The sequence below is a fragment of the Falco biarmicus genome, chromosome 16 (assembly GCF_023638135.1).
Source record: "Falco biarmicus isolate bFalBia1 chromosome 16, bFalBia1.pri, whole genome shotgun sequence".
In the NCBI taxonomy this organism is placed as follows: domain Eukaryota; kingdom Metazoa; phylum Chordata; class Aves; order Falconiformes; family Falconidae; genus Falco; species Falco biarmicus.
In genome coordinates this window covers 8,903,366-8,919,319 of record NC_079303.1, presented here as the reverse complement: position 1 = coordinate 8,919,319, position 15,954 = coordinate 8,903,366, and the positions used below count along the sequence as shown (strand labels likewise).

Sequence of the window (15,954 nt, the reverse complement as noted above, 5' to 3'; positions counted from 1 at the left end):
TTTTAAGCGACTGTGAGCTGAGCGCTGGCTACACCCAGGCAGAAGGTGGAAGGATTAATAAGACCACTTCTTACAAGCTCTGCTGGTAACCCAGATACACACAGATAAGGCTGAGTGCTTGACAGGGAAGATTTGAGAGGTGCGGAGATGAAAAGTCTCACCTTCCTGCTCTTTTGCAGCTGTCTCCCTGGCTTTAAAGGACACATAATCCTGGAACAGGTTCACGACGTAGATGTGAGGCCGATTTCCAACAGCTTTGAGCAGGCAGAGGAGAGCAGATGCCATGTTGTGCGCAAAGAGGGTTTCCAGGCCATCAAACACCACGCCCTGGTAGCAGTCACTCAGCTGCGAATAAAGTTGAAAAGGAACAGCTTTTCTAGTCAGCTGTGGCACACACGGGGCTCTCAGCCAGTCAGTAAATGTCCACTGTCAGCAGATGTCAAAGGACACCAGCCATCGTTGTGTCCAGCGCATCAGCCCAGACGAGCTCTGATCTTTCCCCACGTTCTGCCACCTTGGGGCATCTGCAGCTTCCCCCAAGGATCCCTGCGTGCAGCTCGGGGCTCCTCTGAGAGCAGATACAGACCTCCTCTCCAAACTGCCTCGCTGCCTGTCTCTCTGGAGCAGGAACGCAGCATCTGCCCCCACCCCACCCACGTACCTGGAGCCTTTCGGAGAGGATGGCCACCAGCAAGTCCTCGGGCAGCACGCAGCTCAGACAGCCCAGCCCTCCCTCTGTGCTGCCACCGATGCTCAGCCGTCGCTGCGCAGGGACGCAGGGAAGGGGAGGGTGGAGATGAGAAATGGAGGAGCCCTGCAATGTTGAACGCCACAAGAAAAGTAAACCACTTGGGTAACCCCTGAACAGTTCCAACTGCTGGGCTTGCAGCCAGGGTTTTCCACTAGCGGGAGGCTCGAACCAACCCTGCAGGCCAGCAGCTCCAGGGGACAACCCTGGAGGACACATCCCGTGGCTTGCAAGCCCCCAGCGCAGCATCCCGCAGCTTTGCCCACTGCCTGCGGCCACATTAGCCAGGACTGCACTTTGCCAACAAACTGTTGAGGCCCAGTCGAGATTTCTGCCAGAGCACAGGGGTTTGTTCCCACCCCAAGCATGCCCAGCTGGCGCTCTGCACCACACACCCACACACCAGCCCCCACTCTAAGCAGCCCCTTCGCTTCTCAGAGGCAACAGAAAGGACCCAGGCATTAACCAGCGCAGATCACGCTTCACCTGGCAGCTTGTCGAATCCCTTCGATGCTGTTCCCGGGATTGGGATGCACGGCCATCCGCCTTCCTCTTGCTTGCTGCAGTGCTCACCGGCCTTTGGGAACTCGGGGACTGCAGGCTGCCGTCCTCCCCAGAGCTGGACTGGCGCAGCACTGAGCTGTGCCCGGCCTTGGCGTGGCACTGCACGCTGAGAGAGACATCTGCATTGTGACCTGCAGAGGGGACAGATGGCTCAGCGGGGCTGGCGATGGGTGCTGCGGGGAGCAAGCGGGCACCTTCCACCCCTGGCAGGGACACAGCACTTGTCCCCCAGCCTGCTGGGCACTAGCAGCGCTGCTCTCCAGAAGCAGCTCCTGCCCTGCTTCCCTTACTAGCACGATAAAGCTGAGAGAGGACGGAAAAGCCAGAGAGTTTGTCGTGCACAGCCCCGTGTCCCTCCTTAATAAACATGCACACAGGTGACACTTTGCACAGCAGCTCCCCTATGGATCAAGCCAAAGATTCGTCCCCCAGCACCATCATTTTCCTACCTTGCACCCATCCTGCCTTCTCCCGTGGAGACTGTAACGGGCAGCCCTGCCCCAGCGGCATCACCCATCTCCACGGAAGCTAAACCCTCTGCCTGGGATAACCCCACCCGGCACCCAGAGCCTTTTCCCTTCCACCAGCTCCCAACCACCCAGGTTCAAAGCTGAGCAATGTAAAACGTCCCCTGCCAAGGCCAGCGTCTGGCCTCACCCTGCAGAGCTCAGGGCAACAACTGCCCAAGAAAGTTTCCCCAAAGTCTCCAGTCTCACATGGAGCACAGCACAGCACGCGCCAGCTCCGCAACCTGGCAGTGTCAGTATAGGGGGAAAAAAAATACATTTCCAGAGAAAAAGAGCTCATCTGCAGTGAGTCTCATCCAAAATTCCTCCAGGAGGTTATTCTTCCCTTCCTCTCATGTCTGTGAAGCTACACTCACAGTCAGTCACCTAGAGCTTAATGAGCCACTTCAGAGGGTTATTCCTTGTTCAAGTGGGCAGCAGTTCTGCCTGATGGCCACAGGGAGCAAGCTGGATTCAGCTCTGAGAAAATGTTTTTATAAAGCTCTGAGAAAGGTACGGGTGTGCTTCACCACTCCCAGAAAAAGGGACGTGCGTCAAGAAGCCCAGAGGCAGTAAAAATGCCTTTGTCTGACCCCTCAAAGCAGAGCTGCTTAATCACCCGAGCTGTGTTATGAAATGGCTCTGCATTTCTACACGCTTGCACCCGTGCTCCCCAAGAGACCCAAGGGCTGCCAAACTCCTCTGGAGCAAGCAGAAGCAGGTGGCCGTGGTGGGTTTCCAAAGCGCCGCTCTGCGCCCAGTGTTCCTCCTTACCCTCATCCTCTGTCTCCTTGTGGCTCTGCTCAGCGGCAGCCCTGACGCACAGCTCCCGGGCACGGAGCCCTGCCGCGCTGCTCCCGTCAGAGATGGCTTCTGTCACCACGGCGTCGATGGACAAGCAGGCAGCGCCGTAATATTTGGACAGGGCGACCGCTGCCGCTGTCTTTCCTTGAGAGAGAGAGGAAGGCGGCTTGGTGACATTTGCAGGTGAAGCATTCTCAGGGACAGGCTCTGGAAAGCCCCCCCAGAGGCTTTGCAGGTTTCAAGGACAGTCAGAAAGCACATGTCCCTTTAGGGGACACCACGAGGGAGGCAGCTTCAGCACGGTCAGAAGCGCTGAACTCCAGAGGCAGGTGGATCGCCTCCACCTCCGGTTCAGCCCAGGACTCTGTCCCTTGTGGTGCGACCTCAGCCCTGGGCCAGGACATTGTTTCGAGCCCTGTCCCACCACCACCGTTCGCTACCCTGTGCTGGTGGGTGCCAGCTGGGCACAGTCTGGGGGTCAGCACGGGCTAGGGGCTGCTCCCATGAGGAAACACGGGCACTAGGCAATGTGGTCCCATGCAGCAAGAGGGACGTGGCCACCCCGTCTGGGGGGACAAGAGCCTAGCTATACGGACACAAGATGAGCCACACCACTGGCACCAGCTAGGCAAAGGCCTGGGACTGTTTCACGGACCAGCAGAGCTGTGGCTTGCCTCGCTTCGCTTCAACTGGCCGACCAAGCACCACGGCCCACCAGGATAAGTCTCTCCTGCTTCCCGCTCTCCTTGCAGCCAACAGCTCACGTGCCTGTCCGAGGTGCCCCATGGACGATGATGACGATCCCTCTGCGGTTTCCGCCTGTGCGCCCTTCTGCAGGGATATCGATGCCCAGGTGGCGGGCGATGGCCCTATGGACAGGGCTGTCGGCCAGCTCTCCCGCAGCCTCCTTGCTGCTGCTGGTGCTCTGCTGGTGCTCTGCTGTGTAGAACCAGGTAGAAAAGTCAGCCTCCTGCCTCCCTGTGACCCTGATCGCCCTCCCCATCCCCTCAGATCCTGCGAGAGGAGACTGCTGAAACCAATGTCACAGCCCAGATCTCATCGTGCCTGTCCTCGAGGCTCACGCAGATCCAGCTGCTGGTGAAGGGGCCTGTTCAGAGCACAGTAAGTGGGGTGGCAGGAGGAGGAAAGAGCATCTGGCAACACCCAAGAGGCCCGGGCCACATCTTCCATGAACCCTCCCCACGGTCCTCATGGGAGTTTGGTCCCGGGTCCTGGTGCCTAAGGGGGGTGACAGGTGCAACTGGGCATTGGGAACAGTCCCGAGGGAGATGGCACCAGGCTGCAGTGAAGCAATGGAGGTGGCACTGAAGTCCACCACTGGGGCTCTTTTGCTACAATGGACAAAATAGGTGAAGAGCTTCGGGTTACCAGCCGTCCCGCGTCTTTCCTTAACACCTTCCTCCTCCTCTTCCCCACATTCGGATTCTGAATTCACCCTGTTGGACTGGCTTTCATCGAAAAGGGAGGGGGGAACGACCGAGCTACGGGGTGAGGTGCTGCAAACAACCCCAGCGGAGTGCTTTCTGCCCCCATCTGACAGGTGCCAGGCACCTTCAGAGCTGGCCGAGGAGGAAGGACGTGGGGAAGGAATGGCAACCTGCTCTTGGCCATTCCCACTTTGCAGGGCCACAAGCAAAAGCAAAAATCTCCTAAGGAGGGAGACTCCCAAGGCACCGAGGAGCCTGTCCAGGGGTATTCTGAGCTTGTGCTTGTGTTGCCGCGAAGGAACAAATCTAAACCAGCTCGTTAGATTAGACTTGGTCCTACAGGCTGAAGAACTCATCTGAGCCTGCTCTTTGCGGCTGAGGGACACAAGGGGACACCCTGATGATTTCCCCAGTGTGTGGCAGTAAGATATGAGCTTGCTTTAGCTGCACTCAGGGCTGTGAGAGGATGCGTCTCACAAGCCACAGGTTTTCACCTGGCAATTCCTCCACCAAGCTGGGGAACAGGCGGCTGCTAAAAGCACGGGCTTTCCGTGGAGAATGAGGTCATGGAGAACTCAGGGTACGCAGCCTGGACTCCCTGCTGTGTCCACACTCAGGACAGACCATGCCAAACCCTCACCCTTGTCCTGGTCCGCTGGGTCCCCGGTCTTGGGCTTTGCTTGATCATCCTGCAGCCTCTTCTGGTCCTGAGAGTACTCCAGCACCTCTGGGGGCAGCTTCTCACCCGGGCCACGCAGAGGCAGCAACAAGGTGTTGCGGCTGTCGTAGTCCTTCAGCATGCGCAGGACCTGTGCGCGGAGGGAAGAGAAACCACGTACAGGAGGGGTTTCTTGACCACACGAACACACTGCCCAGCCAACCAGTCTTCTCCCTCATGCCTTCCTCCCAACACGGACTACCCAAGCACCCCCCTCCGCCTGCCAGCAGAGCTGGCTGCCCCTCAAGTGCCGCCAGGCTGTGCCCTGGGGACTGCCTCCATCTCCCTGGCGCAAGCCCGGGAATGCCACCACAGCGCTGTGAAGCTACGGCAGCACGCACACGGGGACCAGACCTTCCCGCTCACCTGCTCCTCCTCAAGGTACTGCTGGTCAAACTCCAGCGAGTAAAACTCGATGGGAAACTCGCACGGGTTCTTCACCACCACTGTCCCCTCCGCCCCACGGCTGTATGGCAGCACCGGTCCCAGCTCAAGCACTGGGGGGCTGAACTCCAGCTGCGGCTCCAGACCTTGTCCCGAGACCTGCAGCTGGAGGTGCTGGCTGCTCTGGCAAATGTTAATCTTCAGCCTCCTTCTGTAGGACTTCTGAAAAGAGAGAAGCACAGAAAGGTCCTGCACTAAGTCCCAGGTGACAAGGGCCTGGAATTCAACCCTTGCCCCAAGGTCAGCGGTGTCATCAGTACCTCTAAGGTGAATGGAAAACAGGTATTTAATTATAGCAGAGGCTGCAGCACCTGCATGCTGGCTCCGGGTAACTGGGATGGATCCTGGGTGAGGTGTAACTGGCTGTTTGGTGTCAGATCTGAAACAGTCTGTCACACGTTTTCACCCAGTCACGAGGGAGCGCAGTGCTCGTGAGAAAGGTCCTCGGGGTTACGCTGCCCAGACACAGCTGCGGCACTGCTGCATCAGGCAAACACCAGCCACGCAAGAGGCAGATGAGCTCCCGCTGGCTAGAAATAAGGGTCATCTTCTCTGCTCAGCGTTTGGCTCTGGCCAAAGCCCAACACAAGCTGGTTGCATCCCTACTAGCAATTCTACCGTCCCTGGGACTGTTCCCAGGCATGGAAGCACTTGTGTCCATGCTGTCACACACTGCCAGCTTCCAAGTCACTGTGGCCACATGCAAACTGCCTTTGGGAATGCTCCATCGCTTAAGCTGACTCCCAGACCGCGTGGGAACACGCAGGCAGGTTGGGCCAGAGCCACAGGGACTGCTGGCAGCGTACCGCTACAGGTGACAGTCCCGCCGTGCCCAGGAAGGTGTCTGGCGGCTGTTTTGTCTGCCGGTACCGGCAGCAGGATTAGCCCAGGTTGGCCCTTCCAGGGTTGTCCCCTGCGAGCATGCCAGCTGCTCTGCGCCGGGGCGTTGCAGCCTGCAGATATGCCCACACCAGGTGGAAGATGAGGGGAAACAGGTGGATCTCCTCCACGTGCCGAGAGGGAGCCACACCGCCGAGCCTGGATGCTCCCTGTGCAACTCCCCGTGGGGATTCCAAAGCGCTTCTCAGAAGTGCGCGCTACAGGGGAAACTGGGGCACAGTGGGTACGGGGCTGGCAGAAAGCTCCATGCGGAGGCCAGACCTCATCCCCTGCGCTGGGCTCTCATTTCCACACTGCCCTGCCAGACCTCCGCGGGGTGACACCTGCCAATCTCACCTCTTCCACGGGTGAAAACCTGACTCGCATGTTGCATCGCTGTCCGGGAGCGAGGGTTCCGGCCGAGGGCAGTGCCTCAAAGACACGGGGCTTGGCTTCCAACTCCTGCAGCAGCTTCCGACGCATGCTCGCTGACAAGCATTTGTCCACCTGGGCACAGAAACCAGGCGTGTGAGGTGGCCTTTGTGGGGACAGACTCTTGGTTCCTGCCGTGCTCTGAGATACTGTTACGGTGCGGAGAGCACCCACGTCCAAACCAGACGTGGCCACCATAACCTGGTGGCACCATAAATGGGAGCAAAGATGTGTAGGCAGGGCAGGCAGATGGGGAGGCACTGTCCTCAGAGGAGGAGGAATGGGTGAAGATGGCAGAGAAGTGAAGCATCAGCTAACGAACAGGTCCAGGCGAAGCAGCCTTGCTCCGTACCCTCAGAAGCTTCCTCAGCCCAGCTGTAGCCCAAGCGCCCAGGCAGCCACGGGGGCAGAAAGGGCAAGAGAGGCAAAGAAAACCCAACCAAGAAGTTACGTGTCACACGTTGTCTGTGCTTTACCTTAACAGGCTCGTGCACGGTGACGAACCATTGACAGGGGACCTGGAGCTGATTGTGGAGCTGGACAGTTTCTTCCCGGCACTGCCCACACTGGACAGCGGAGAACTCCAGCCTGTCCCTGGAGAGGCAGAGGGACGGCACAGTCACGTCGGCACGGAGGCGGACATGGAACGTGGGGCCACCTGCTACCTAGTGAAGGACAGAACATCCAGCTGAGAGACCAGGTGACATCTGCGGCTGTGTCCAGCCTGCTGCCTGCCCCAAAAGGTGGTACCTTGATGGGCAGGAGCACGTCCACCTCTCCCAGTGGCAGGTTGGCGCTTTGTGGGTCAAAGCGCACTCTGAATGTCTTAGTCCTGCAGCAGGGCAGGCACTTCACATGGTCCAGATCCACGCTGAAACCTTGAACAGATGAAAATAAAGCAGCTGAGATACATCTCATGCCGCTTGTGTGTCACAAGCACGTTAAGGCCACGCGGGTGTCCTGGCTGGCAGCTCTGCGAAAGACCCCCTTGTATCCCCGGAGAAGCCTGCTGCTCTTTCTCCCTTGTCACCGCCCAAGGAGAAAGCGTTTTTGCAGCCAGAATCCAAGGTCCACATGGTAAAAATGAAACCCATCAGCTGAGCTTCAGCAATTCCTTCCTTGGGCATCTCAGGGAAGGAGGCACAGACCTCCCCAAAGGAGAATTTCCAACGAAGGTTCCCCCATGCTGCGGTGTTCCCTGGACAACAACTTAGAGAAGACACCTGACCACCCCCCAGACACAGCAAGTCACCGTTTGATGGGACACAGCCTTGCCTCAGGGCCTGTCGTGGAAGCCTGTTTTGATACACCAGAGGATCTCACAGGCTCTTTTCTCAATAAAGGCTCAACTGAAGGGCTATGACATCATGAAGTCTAAACAAAGCACTTCCAAACCACAAAGGGTCCCGTCCGTTTGCAACATGAGCCCACAAAGAGCACAAAACCTCGGCTGTCACTCATGGTAGCCAAGAGCAGAAGATGATGAGAGGTGACCAAGGTGATCAGCCCACCTAGTCCCTGAAATGAGGTGTCAGGGCAGTCCCAGGCAGACCAGGTCTCTGGGCACTGCTGGCCAGGAGAATTCAGGCTCTAAAGCACCGAGCAGGGGGCAGTCAGGAAGAAAAAAGCTGTACAAACAGGCACTCAACCCCCCCACACACCCAGTGACTTAAGCTCATCTGTCAAGCCCACGGGAAGTCCCTCCAGCACTGGTTACCTGTGCCACACAAGACACGTCTATCGGCGAGGAAGGACACAGGCAACCGCCCGGGGTTGGTGATCTTCACAAGGTGTGTGCGGACGGTACCAGGAATGACACAGCCAAAGTCCAGGATGTACTCAGGCAGCTGAACTCTGAAAGGAATAGAGACATTCCTTAAACCACAGCTCGGCTACATTTCCAGGTGGACAGAAGACACAAATAAAGTGGGTATTTGCTGCTGTAAAAACCCAGCTCAAGCCTGTGAAAGCCAAGGCCTGACCACCTGGTAGTAACACTTTGGTAAGTCACGGAGGGTGCAGGTCCTAGGTTTTATCAGCTACCAACGGGACCTCAACATAAAATTGTGTTTAACTGGTCGCAGCTCCTCGGCTACAAAGAGCCACTGTGGCTAAGTCCACCAGACCTCCACTGGCCTCAGTGGAACTGCTAACCTGGTGTACAGCCCAAGCCTGAAATCGCTTCAGGACCTTGCAATGAGATTTGCCTGCACAGGCAATCTTCCCTGCTCTGCAGCCAGGTCTGTCCCCAGAGCAGCCCCGGGAAAGGCAGGAATCGACACCTACAGCGTTCAAGGGCAGCTCCTTCTCCAGAGCAATCCCACTCGGGAAAGCGCATAAGTGGTCTGTTTTGCAGAGCATTTTCTTCCTGAACCGGAGCCTACCGTGCCCCTGCCTCATCAGGAAGGAGCAGAGGGAAGGACCAAGGCACCCAGGCAAGCCCTACGGTCCCACCAGCATCTACACCCCCTGCTTTAGGGTTTCTCAGCCCGTGCGATTCCCTGCTGGCTTTGCTTAGCGTGGCCTGTCAGTTGGAACAAAGATGCCAGCTTTGAGCTGCCTCTTTCAGAGCTGGTCAGCAGGGACGGTGTCTGTGCTGTCTGGAGGGGCTGGATGGTCTGCACTGCACCCCCTCAGCACTAAGAGCAGAACCCAGCATCTGTGGGGAGCTGAGCACCCCAGGGTGGCACTATGAAGTGAGGACACTCGGCTGCTCACAGGGAGCACGTCAGAGCTACCAGGGTCAGACCCTTTCTGCAGTGCCCAGCTACTGCCAGCTCTGCAGACACCAGGAGCTCTCGGGAGCAGGGGTGCACTGCTGGGTGTCACCCTTGGGGCACCTGGAGTCTCTACTAACTTGAGAAGCCTCCGACGAGCACGCTGGTCAAAGGCCGCTTCCTCTGGGGGACCGGAGCTGAGAGCTTTCTGCTGCTCCAGGGCATGTTCCTCTATCAGCAACTGCTCCATCTGCAGCTGCAGCTGCGTGTCCCACTGAGGAAAGGAAAGAGAGCGGCTGGTTAGCAAAGGTCCTGCCCAAGGCACAGGCTTGTCTCTGAGAGAGGATCCCACCCTGATCTTGTTGAGAGGGGCGATGGAGTCCCTCTGCCTCGCTGCTCAGCATCTGTGACACCTCCTGCTCCCTTAGGCAAGACCTGATCTCAAGGGAAACGAACTCCAGCACCTTCGCCTGCCCAGTCACTGTCACAAAAGCTGATCTGGCCAGACAGACAGCCAGACAAGCCAGGAACCTTCCAGAGCTCCGAGTATTTGCCTGCCCCCAACCAGTGCCAGAGCAGCTTGGACAGCAGCTCTCTTGGAAAGGGAACCACGAGAAAGCTGACGCCTCTTGGAGATGACCGCTGACAGCACAGCCCCAGGGCGCAGTCAGGCTGCTGCTGGTAAGCTGGGTCGTGAGCAACAAACCCCTCAGCCACGACCCGCAGCTCCTTCAAAGTGCCAGGAACTCAGTCACTTGAGCACGGCCTTCAGGAGCTCTCCCTGAGGCAGTCGGGGAGCTGGTGCATCTGCTGGAGGGACAACAGCCAGAGCTGGGCAGCCCCTGGGGCAACGCTGAGCTGACACATGGTCGTGGCCAGGTGCGGGCAGGGAGGTCCCAAGTGCCAGCAGGGCCCCAGGAAGCCTGCTGCGGGGTGCCCAGGGCTCGAGTGACACAGGGGCAGGGTGGCACATGCCAAATGGGGCTTCTCACCGCGGTGTCCGCATCGTCCCTGGGTGGCTCCGCGGCCGCAGCCTCCCCCAAAGCAACTGCTTCAGCTCGCTGGCTGTCCTTTGCCATCTTTTCTTTGGCCTCTTTGAGGACCTTCTCATATTTTGCATTTCCTGGAGGAAGAAGAGATCCACAAATAGAAGCGTGGACGCCGTGCCAATCCCACTTAAGCTGGGAAGCCCCACTCCCCTGATGCTGGCCTCTCCCAGAAACAAACTCCTTGAGCAATCTATGGGAAGTGGATGCTGCTGCTCCTCTCTGAATCCTGACGTTCACTACCACCCACCTTCCCCTCTACAGAGGAGCATCCCATCCCCTGCAACGCCATGGCAAATCCAACCCTGCCAACATCCCTGCCAGCCCGCGTTACAGCTTCCCCAAGCTTTTCTGCCCAGCCGCCACCTTCCCAGGCCTCCGACAGATATGCTGGCAAGCTCTGCAGGGTGGTTCCTGGGGCAAAGCCCACATGGACTCACCTACTAGAGACTCAGGAAGCAACCCGAGGGTTGAGTGTTGCTCTGACAGCCCTGAAACCTCCAGGCTCAGTGGGGGTGGGGGTGAGCTGCCCTGTGGGCATATGACATGGGGAAAAAGCCAGGGGACCTTCCTGCGGAGCAGAGAGGCAGTGCTCACCGCTGATGTTCCTGGGCAGGTCCAAGCAGATCCTGGGAAGGGTCCCTTCTCCTCTCAGGGTGATGCTTGCTGGTTCCAGGTGACCCACTTGAATCTGCAAAGCCCTGCAGAAGACTCCAGGCACTCCTGGCAGGTAACAGACTTTGAGCACTTGCTCCTTGCCAGGTCCAATGTAACCCTGCAGGGCACGGGAGACAAGAGAGGGAATGCACCAAAGAGCGTTTGGTGGGGGGACGGCTCAGGCGACAGACACACTGAGAAGAGAAAACAGCTTCTCCTATGGAAGAAAACGTCAGACAACATGGCCTTCTGGCTTTCTCGTATCCTAAAAGCTCGAGTCTCCTACACCAGGGTGCAGTACGTCCTTCAGAGGGCTCGCAAGGCTGCATTCCCACAGCACAGACCGCCCTTTGCTCAGCAGGAGCGCAGCTCTGCTGCTCACAGCGCTTACCCTCTGCTAGCAAGAGCCAGACTGAATAAAGAAAAGCTCTTTTACCAGCTGCTGTGGAAGACGAGCTAAAGCCCATGCCCTCAGCAGGGCCAGCAGCTCCTCACACTGCACGTCAGTGGTTCCCAGGCTGCTGCTGAAGGGCCTGACTCATTCATCATCCCAACCAAACATCTCCTGCCTGCGTGGTTACACCAGGGGTGCGTGAGCCCATCCAGACTCACAGCGACCTGCAAACATACATCTCTGGAAATGCAGGAGCAGACTAGGACAAATTCTAGGGAAGAAGGTGTTGCTGGGAAGGACATCTCCTCTCTGGGCTTCCAGAAAGGCTCTCCAAGCCTCAGGCTGGGCTCACGCCAGCCACATCGAGAGCAAATGGAAGCAGACAGCAGCATGGCTCTGGGTGACCGGGCACAGACGCAGACGCCTTTGGCTCGCCCTCTGCACGCTGGGCTGGACCCTCGGCTCCCCTTCACGCTGCAGGGGAAGCCGCTGAGTGGGACAGCTCCTGCCACTTGGTCCCCTGAGCCCGTACTCCAGCGCACAGCACAGCTGCAGCAAAGGTGAGCCCTGCCAAGCTGCCAGCACCCACGCTGCTGCTGCAGCAGCTGGCTGCACGGGTCCAAGCAGAGCTGCGTCTTCGGAAGCCCGCGGGAAGAGGGCATCAGTGTGTCATCCCTTGTAGGAGACGGGCACGAAAACAATGTGAAAGCCATTTGGCTTCCTCTTCCCCTTGCAAAAAGAGACAAAGGTAAGAACGCTGCTTCAGCTCAAAGACATCCACGCGGGACTAAGAAGCTGGGGCGCCGGGATGCTGCAAACTCCTCTCCTGGCTGTTCCAGCCCCGATCCTCCCTGACCCCCTCGCTGCCCCACAAAACTGCTGCAAAGCAGCAAAGCTGGAGGAGGGACCAATACAGGGGCTGCTAAAATTTCTGGCAAAGCAGCTTCATGCCCAGGCAAGACAGTATTTCAGTCCTGCTTAGTGCTGGCAGGGGGCAGGTGGGGTTTCTTACAGGCAGGGACAGGGAGTACGCCCTGCTTGACCACACAACCTGGGGAAGGTGACCCTCACAAGAGCCTGCACCATCTGGCTCCAGTGTCGGCACAACCACAGAGCTCAGCACTCGGGGTCCAAAGAGCTACCGAAGCCCTCGTGCCTCCCGCCGGCGGCTGCTGCAGGATGCCAGAGCCACCCACCAGCAAAGGCCATGAAGGGGCTCTAGTAGGACCGCGCTTGCTCGACCTTCTCTGCCACCCAGCAGCAGCTGCTTACAGCCCTGGCTCTCCGTGCTGGTTTTGTGGCTCTGTCTTCCTTTTCTTTTTTTCCTCCCACCCCACCACCTTTTTTCCCTATAACCCTCTCCTGGGCAGCCTGGCCAGGGTGAATCACTCGTGCTACTCACCGTGCTGGGCACGGCCAGGGGCACGCCGAGCGGAGGGCTGTCCGCAGCGGCTGCGCTGGAGCCGAGCACCACGTAGGTGAATCCCATCTTCCCTCTGTTCTGCAGGGTGACCTCCGCTTCCCTGACTTTGTTAAACAGCTGGAGAGAAGACAGAGGAGCGGGAAGTTACAGACGCAGGTCTGCTGCTGGGAGTCTCCTTCCCTTTTCCCTGGCTTGAAAGCACATGAACACAGCGCAGAAGCAGGGAGCGCAGAGGAGGTACAGGCACTGCGGTGTCCTGGGTTAACCTGGGCAACCCCCAGCCACAGGGTACCTCTTAGCCCTACGCAGGAACACTATCGACGGCAGCACGTAGAGGTGCAGTAATAAATAAACCAGGGGATACAAGCCCTCTGCTCTTTAAGGTGTCACCTAACAGCCAGCTGAAACAAAAGAGGAGGCATCGAGGCATTTCAGAACAAGAGGCACCTGCATACAAGTATTTGCAGGCAAAACAGAAGCAAAAGTAGAGACAGACAGGGCAACAGCCAAACAGGGCCAACAGCTGGAAGGGTCTGTAGGGATTTTAACTGAAAAGGAGTGCCAACTGTTCTGGGACATTCTCGCCAGCTGCAGTGACTGGAAGCCCAAGTTAACTTCCTCCCTGGTTTATTTTGTTGATTAATCAAGAGCATTAAAAGAAAGCATCTCCTTGGACCTCAGGCTTCAGGAACGGATGGGCGGATGAGGGTCCTGGGGACATGTCCCTTTGGAGATCACCACGGGGTCCCTGCCTGTCCCGGGAGGCAGCGCTCGTTACCTTGAAGAGGAGGAAATCCCAAATATGGGGGGGTAGAGATGGCCATTAAAAAACAACTCTGATGCAGAATGTATCACCCAAAGGCAGTACTTCCAAGCGACAGAGCCAACAGAGTAGCTGGGAAGGGAAGAGCGCCCTAGACCTCGGTGGGCAGCAACGCGCCGGCGACAGTTCCAAGACAAGGACCTCTGCCAAGAGAAGCGTGCGGTACCTGCAGCCCGCAGTCGATCTCCGTCACGTCAAGGAAGTAGTTGATGAGCGAAGCCTCCCCACTCAGCGCAATCTCGTAGGTCGGGCCTCCCTCCACACTGCACAGCGCCGTGACACGGGCAGCAATGTTTGTGCGGCCAACGAAGGTGAATGTGACACCCTGGCTCTTGCCCGGCGGCAGCACGCCGTACAGTGGCAGGACATCAAAAACCTGGAGGCAGGGGAGGAGAGACAGAGATGTCGAGCGTGGAAATTGATGCAGAAGAGCAGCCGTGGCTTGGAGCAAAGTACAGATGTGGCTGGAGGGGCCTCTTCATCACAGGCGAGATCACCCTACTCTCATTCTGCATCCATTCCACTTACCGGTGGGAGAGACCCTGGGAAAAATCTTCTCCCATACTAATTAATGTATTAATACACTAAATTAATTTGGGATGTCTCCTGGCAGCAAGACATTCTCTCAGCTGAAGAACTTGCCTTTAAAAACACTTTTTACTGCCTTCAGAAAAACACGAGACTTGGAGATGAGAGCCCTTGGAGCTGGGGGTGGACTTCAGCCCAGCTCGTCTGATTCCTGACACTTTTCACTCTCTCTCCGACCCACACACTGCTCTCGCAAAAGCTACTGCAAAAGCTACTGCAAAAATTTCCTACCGAGCACCTGATGAGCAACAAGATGAATACACCCTCCACAGGCGCTGCACAGGCAGGACCCTCGGTCAGCCCTACATGGCCGGTTGCTTCAGCAGCGCTGCGCAACGTGCTGGGAGGGATGCGAGGCCACTCCGTGAGCAGCACTGAGGGCCACCAGTGGCAGCAGGGGCTACGTAACTGTTTGCCACGCTGGGAACGGGGAAGTGAGACAGATGCCCACTTACCTCCTCCGCTCCCGAGGGGAGGGGCTCCACCTCCACAAACCGCATCCTTTCCTGGGTCCTCACCGGCCTCCGACTTTCCAGATCCACAGCAGCGGACGGCAGCAGCTGGAAAACAAGCACCATGGGCTACAGGAGGCAGCTGGCTGGGCTGAGGGGGATCACTGTGCTGCAGGCTCCACCGCCTCATCGAGCCAAGAGCAGCTAAGATGGGACACAGGCACACACCAAGTACGGGGACGCCTGTGCCATTAGCCGAGTGTGGGTCCAAGACCCGTGCGGATGAGACACGAGGTGCAGGTGGAGCCCGTGTCACACCGGCAGGTGGGCTCGGACCCACCGGCTTGCACGAGGAAGCGGGGTGCTCCCAGCACCCTGTCCTGGCAGGGACCTCGAGGGCACGTTGCACCCTCATGACACCCCAGCTTTGCTCACTCCTGCCCAAGAAACGCACCAAACACCCCACCCCTGGACAGCTCAGGCTCTCCATGACAACAATAGGAATGCAGCTGCAAGCGAGAAGTGTCAAAAAGGGGAAATAAGGACTTCAGAAGTCCTTGGCACAGCTGTCCCATTTCAGGTGGTGCTTAGCTTTCCCCTTGTGCACTCGTCAGTGCCGGAGGGCTGAGGATCGCCATTTCTCTTGAATAACACCATCCTGGAAAAGGCAGCTGAGATGTTTTCCTGCCTTGCAGCAGCTGAGGGCTGGTGTTTAACCTCAGAGGTGCCATCCTTTAAATGGAACCTCGTCCCTGGGCTTCTGACCCCTATTTATAAGCAAGGGCTTTGTGATTGCTCTTGAAGTTTAAGAATACCTGCTGCTTCGGTAACATGAAGGAGGGCTTTGCGCTGGGGCTCTGACATGGGCAGGGTATGTACAGCACATCCTCAGGCCTAACCAGAGGCTACATCTCTCCAAGGAGATAAAGCACTGGGGAGGGCTGAGCCTTCTCACATCTCAGTGCTCTTTCTGTTGTCTCCACATCTTCCAGCCTGCAAAGCTTTGCCAAGGGCATATGCCCAAAGACGCTAACCCACATCTTTCCCAGGCTTATGGTCTCCCACCTCCCCAGGAAGGCTACATGGACATTGCCTTGATACAGTGACACAAGCAGAAGACAACACTGCAACCCAGATGTATCCTTTGAAGCAATTTTGGATCCTACCTAGCCATATCCCCTTGAATTTCCCTGCTTTATCTGTGCATACATGGCAACAAAGCAGGGCACAAAAATGATTTCATGCTTCTATCTGAAAACATTCAGCCGCGCTATTCTTTATGCCTACCAGGTATCCTTTTTCCTGATTCAG

The 15,954-nt window shown here is 57.5% G+C and overlaps 1 pseudogene; it reads right to left on the bottom strand.

Moving 5' to 3' along the window:
- The window catches only part of LOC130159852 (hydrocephalus-inducing protein homolog), a 98,954-nt pseudogene that overhangs the window by 18,385 nt on the left and 64,615 nt on the right, over positions 1-15,954 (bottom strand).